Consider the following 6426-nt stretch of genomic DNA (forward strand, 5'->3'; position numbering starts at 1 on the left):
GCTGTGTCTACATAGAGCAGGTGTTCCTGGGTTATCTGAGTAAGCGAGCTGAGCAGCCCATGGAAGCAAGGTAGTAGGTAGGAGCATCCATGGTTGCTGCCTGTGTTCCTGCGGTGACTTTCCTCAGAAATGAGCTGTGATCTGGACGTGTATGAATCCCTCTCTCCTCTTGTTGTTAGAACAACAAAGGACAGTGGCTCAGTGGGAGGGGCATGTGTAACCTGTGGAAGAGCCTAGGGTTGTTCCCTAGGACTGAAAACAAACAAAACAAATGAAAAAACAAGCACATACAAACTCATACACTCACGGGGGGCGGGTGTAATACATAAACTTAGAAACCTGGAAATCTCTGTTTTCCAGAATGTAAATGTCACCTCTTTACATTTTGGGTCGTTCTGAGGTCACAGGATGTTAGATTGGATTCATGATCAGATAAGAAAGCATTTATATCTGGGGTAACCCTTCCACCGGAGTTGGGATGGAGTTGGCTCTGACTCCATTGCCACAGTGGGCCCTTTGGCTGATTTCCCAACAGTGATGGTGAGCTTCCTGTGAGCAGGTACTCAGCTCCTGTTGGATGCTTGTGTGGCAGTCAGTGTGGCAGTCTTCATCTGTAGCAGCTTAGTAGCTGGACCAAAATACAAGGAACCTGTCCTAAATGGCTGTGAGGAAGACCATCTGGAAAGTTCATGGCCTGATCCTTACCCATACAGCAAAGAAATGGCTGAGAATGTGGGGCTAGAAGCCAGTGAGTGCACACTGAGAAATGATGGCATATTGCACACTTTTGCCTTCTGGCTCATGTACATTTAAGAAGAAAGAAATTCCATTATTTTAAATAAAGATTACTTAACGATTATTCAGGTCCTTGAAAATATGGGTGTTCTGGATGTTACTGGCAAATTCTCCAGAGCCAATCCAGTATATGTTGATAATCTGACCTGGGCAAACATGGCAGCCAGGGGCCTACAAGACCTCAAATATCCAATGACACCCCTCACCAAAGCTATGATGATTTAAATTGCACTCTGAGCAACACTTCTGAGGAACTTTTTAAACAATCATTATTAACACACCTTGTGACTCCTGTGGTGGGTCGTCCTGTGACTCCTAATTACTTAGTAACCCTGCTAAAGGCAATTACATTCCTTTTGCCCTGCCTATATAAAGGATATACTAAAAGTAATAAACGGAGACCTTGATCAGACAGCCTGCTTTGGTCTTCATTCTTTGTGTCTCTTGTCCCACCCAATTCTCAGCCCCTCTCTTTTTTTTTTCTTTTTTTTATTATTATTTATTATTATTAGTTTCATTTTATTAACCCTGTATCCCAGCTGTATCCCACTCCCTTATTCCCTCCCAATCCCACCCTCCCTCCCTCAGCTTCTCCCTGCCCCTTTCCAAGTCCTCAGATTGAAAAGGACTTTCTCCCCTTTCATCTTAAGGTCTTGTTGGAAATGACCTGTGGACCGGGTCATCCCTTTCTCCGCCACTTGATCACACAGTCAAACAGCATGTTTTCCTTCTCCTATAAGAAAGCTCAGAGATATCTGGACTATGAACTGCATGTCAGCTGAGAGGAAGCCGAGCAAAAAACCTCAGCATGGATTTGGACACTAGTGAAGCAGGAGATAATTGAACTCAAGAGATACTGAACTCAATGGATATACTGTTTAGGAGATACTGAACTCAAAGACTCAGTGATGTGAAAATGGCAAAGACACGGCCCTGGGTGTTGTCATAAATCATTGTCATGTCCTCAAAAGAGACAGAAGCATAACCCTGGTCCTCTTGCCACCCTTTGACACAGAGGCCACCTTAGTGTCTTCCTCAAGTTTCCAGAAGCCTTGCCAGGCACTGACCCAGCCACAAGCTTTAGTCCCCAAGCAACTGCCCAGGGACACACAGGCCACTGGGCCTCAGCTCCTGGTTCTTATCTCTCAGCATTTCTTGTTGTTCAGAGCTCTCTCCATTGGTTTCATCTCCCCATTAACATTATTTCTCATTTGGTAATGCATTAGGTAAAGAGATTGCATGATCCGTTCCAGCCTGACCTTGCTTGCAAGGAAGCTGTGCTGTTGGCTTTCATGACTGGAACATTCTCAGGAAACTGTTCTTGATTGTTCTTCATTCCTCTCATTTACTTTCTCCAGTTTCTAAAAATTTAAAGAATGCTTGTCCCTCAGAATTCTTTGCCTAAGAAAGTGGCTCCCGTTTCTTTGAACCCAATTTGTATGGGTTTTTGATAAGAAACATGTGCACTTAGGGTTCCTGTCATGTGGGGACATCTCTCCACACATGAAACTGCAATGCAAACTGATTCCTTGTGGACACTCTCTTCTACTGGGGGTGGTGGTGGTAATATTCCACTCCTTTCGATGTACACAGCATTTTCTCTCTGTCTCCCTCTCTTTCTCTCTCTCTCTCTCTCTCTCTCTCTCTCTCTCTCTCTCTCTCTCTTCCCCTCTCCCTCTTTCTCTCTCTTGCTAGCTCCCTCTCCTGTGCAGGGGAACTGATTTTGGCTCTTTAACATTTATGATTGATATATTTGTTATAAATTCCCTGAGAATGCCTGAGACAAACAGAAACCAGTGGCTTTTGTGGTTGTCTAATAGGAGCTCTGGAGAAAGCTTTGTCTGCTCCTAGAGCTGATGGGAAATAACAACCTGTGTCACTTTTTTAAAAAAGCATATCTTTCTGAACCTAAGGTGGTATTCTAAGTTCACATAATTGTTCTTCTCAGTGTCCTCTGTTCTTTGTTTTTGTCCTAATTGGTGAAGAGTGACACAATGAAGGGAAGAATAATGGAGCTATGACAAAAGTTCTGTTAGAGAGGGAACAAATGTTTTTCTCCAGCCCCTTCTGGTAGTGAGGGGAAGAGAGTGTTACAGCACTGTCAGGCCACATCTGGCAGGGATTTAGGTTAGTGAATCGCACTCTCCTGCCTGTCCTCCATTAGGACCTCTGCACTCTCAGCCTCTTCAATTGATTTCACTGGAGATTCCACCTTTGAAGGCTTCATTCAATCCTGTCTCTCCAGATCATTCTTTGCCTTAGTGCAAGCTACTTGCAGAGGCCCTCTTCACACCACACCTCAACACTCTTGGGAACCCATCTCTTGATGTGCACAGGAGCCCCTAACCTCATTCCTGGAGTCTGCTCAGCTTTTTAAAACTAGCTCAGCTCTTCTCTTTGCCACCAACCAACCTGTAGAAGCATTCTGTCCCAGGAAACCCACAGGCACCACACTTTTCTAAGATCCAGAGAGGGCAACAGAAACCAATGAACAGAAAACCCACCCAACACAGACCGGATATCAACACCTGGAATCTCTTCAGGGCCCCTTAACTAAATGCCTTGACACCAACATGAAAACACAAGGACTTGAAAACAGCAATTATGACTATGTTCAAGGACCTTGAAGAGGATATGAAAAAATCCCATAATGATGTCTATGAAAATATAAAGGAACACTGAGTAAAAGGAACAAAATGGTTCAAGACATAAAAGTAGAAATAGAATTGCTAAGGAACACCCAAACTGAGATAAAACTGGAAATGAAAAGTTTAGGGAATCAAACAAAAACCACACAGTCCAAGACATGGAAAAAAAGATTCTTGGGTGCTGAAGACAAGGTGGAAGAGATGGGATACCTCAGTCAAAGAAAACATTAAATCTCTCCACAGATCAGCATTCACTGCTCAGACACTGTTGATGGTCCTCTTGACACTTTTAGGGCCCTCATTAGATTAAGAGGAGCTCCAACATCATAACATCTATCTCAGTGTACAATTGCCTTTGTACAACTGGGAGTGGTACTGTAGCATCTGGATTCTAAACTGTCCTTGAATGTGCTGCATGAACTGTTTCAATTTAAAAATTGTTTCTTCATAATGAAATGACAAATTATCATTTTAAATCTGTGTTGACAAAGCATACACTACAAAGATTTTCATCTTTTCTAAAATCAAAGTACTTAATAAGAATGAGAGAGAAAGAGAAAGAGAAGCTGAGGGCTAGAAACCTTGGCTACCTGACACCACAGTCATTCCATTTTTTTTAAATTGCTCATGTCCTCAAACTATCCCCATGCTATCCATGGTCCCCTTTAACCAAGAACAGTGAAGAATGCACCAGGAAGCCAGGGTTAGGTAGAAATGAGTAGGAAGCATGGGGACTCCTGATTTATTTTCTAACACCAACAGTGTATGTGACTAGGTGCCCAAATGTGTTGAAGGTCGGTGTCCAAACTGTGTTGAAGGATGTGCCAGCCTTCATCCTCACCAGTTCCGTTGATGATGCAAGGCCCACTCCTATAAGAATTTTCACCTGAATGGCCATGAGGAAGAGCAACATGAAAATGCATGGTCTGATCCACACCAGATTCAGCAAAATGATGGCCAAGAAGGCAGTGCTGGCAGCCTGAAAAAATGTTCATTCCCGGAAAGGTAAGACTGTTCCTTTCTGACAATATGATTGGGGTCTTCAATATAAAGGTACTTGAGGTATCCCTGGCAAATTCCTGATACCCAACCCAGTGTTTGTGGGCAAGCAAATAACAGGAGTCAATTCCTTGTTTTCTCATTGCTCCTGTGACAAATGCATAGTTGTGTTGGTTCAGGAAATGTGAAGATTGCACAAAGGAGCTGGGATTAACAATAGAAATGAACAGAAATCATGTGGACTTCTTGGTTTATTACCAGACACTAGCAAGATGTTGTGTATGATTAGGTACCTAGAACCTGTTAGAGGCCTAAGTTGAAGTTGATGTGCCATCCCTCATCTACTAGCTCAGTTGATATAGCAGGACCCAACTCATAAAAGAAATGGTCCTGAATTACCATGAGGAAGAACATCATGAGAGTACAGAGTCTGAGCCATACTCATACATCAAAAAGATGGGCAAGAAGGCAGTGCTAGCAGCTAATGGTTGACCCTGAAAGAGACTTGCATTTTGGATACTTGTGCTTTAAAACTCATGTACATTTACGAGAAGAAAAGAACATACGTTTTCAACACATTGATCAAGGCTCTCAAAATTCACTGCTGTTGGGCCTGATAAGGCCTGCTGCATCTACCTGAGCCTGGCTTAAATTTGGAGACCTGTCTTTAGCTTCTGATTTAAGAGGTGCCACTTCTGGGCAAAAGTGATTCAGCATATCTACCTTAAAATCAACACTGCCAGGTAAATGGTGGGACCTGGAAAGGATCATCCTGAGTGAGTTGTCCCAGAAGCAAAAAGACACACACGGTATATACTCACTCATATAGACATACAACATAGGACAAACCCACTAAAATCTGTGCATCTAAAGAAACTAAGCAAGAGAGAGGACCCTAACTAAAACGGTCAATCACCATCCTGAAAGACAAAGAGGATGGACATCAGAAGAAGAAGAAAACAGGAAACAACCTAGGAACCTGCTACAGAGGGCTACTGAAAGCCAGAAGAAGAAAACAGGAAACAAACTAGGAACCTACATACAGGGCCTCTGAAAGCCTCTGCCTTATAGATTATCAAAGCAGATGCTGAGCCTGATGGGCAACTGTTGGGCAGAGTGAATGGAATTTTATGTAAGAAGTGGGAAATAGTAAGAGCTGGAGAGGACAGGGTCTCCACAAAGAGAGCAACAAAACAAGAAAATTTGAACACAGGGAACTTCCCAGAGACTCATACTCCAACCAAGGACTATTCATGGAGGTAACCTAGAACCCCTGCACAGATGTAGCCCATGGCAGTTCAGTGTCCAAGTGGGTTACATAGTAATGGGAAGAGGGACTGCCTCTGACATAATCTCACTGGCCTGCTCTTTGATCACCTCCCCCTGAGGGGGGTAGCAGCCTTACCAGGCCACAGTAGAGGACAATGCAGCCACTTTTGATGTGAACTGATAGACTAAGACCAGAAAGGAGAGGAGAACCTCCCCTATCATTGGACTTGGGGAGTGGCATGCATGCAGAAAGAGGAGGGAGGCTGGGATCGGGAGGGGAGGAAGAAGGGGCCAATGGGGGGATACAAAATGAACAAAGTGTAATTAAGAAAAAAATAAAATAATAATAATAATAATAAATAAAATATGCAAATGAAAACACACACACACACACACACACACACAAAAATCAACTCTGCCAGGTAACTGTTATATGGAGGTTTCTCACTGGCCCACCTCCCCTTGTATTACCTAACCTCACCCTCTATGTCATCTTACCTCACTTCCTTAAACCTGCCCCTTGACTCAAACCTATAAGAGGGGCTGCTTAATTTAATAAACTGAGTTCCTGCTTTGACAGATCTCCCAGCTCCATGGTGTTTTATTCCCTGGGGCATCCAGGGAGGTCCAGGCTGTTGACACTCACCAACCTGCTCAGCCACAGAGGGTGTCCAGCCAGACTGGCCATCCTCCTATTTGCTCCACCTGCCTGATA

This window comes from Meriones unguiculatus, chromosome 10 (genome assembly GCF_030254825.1).
Source record: "Meriones unguiculatus strain TT.TT164.6M chromosome 10, Bangor_MerUng_6.1, whole genome shotgun sequence".
NCBI lineage: Eukaryota > Metazoa > Chordata > Mammalia > Rodentia > Muridae > Meriones > Meriones unguiculatus.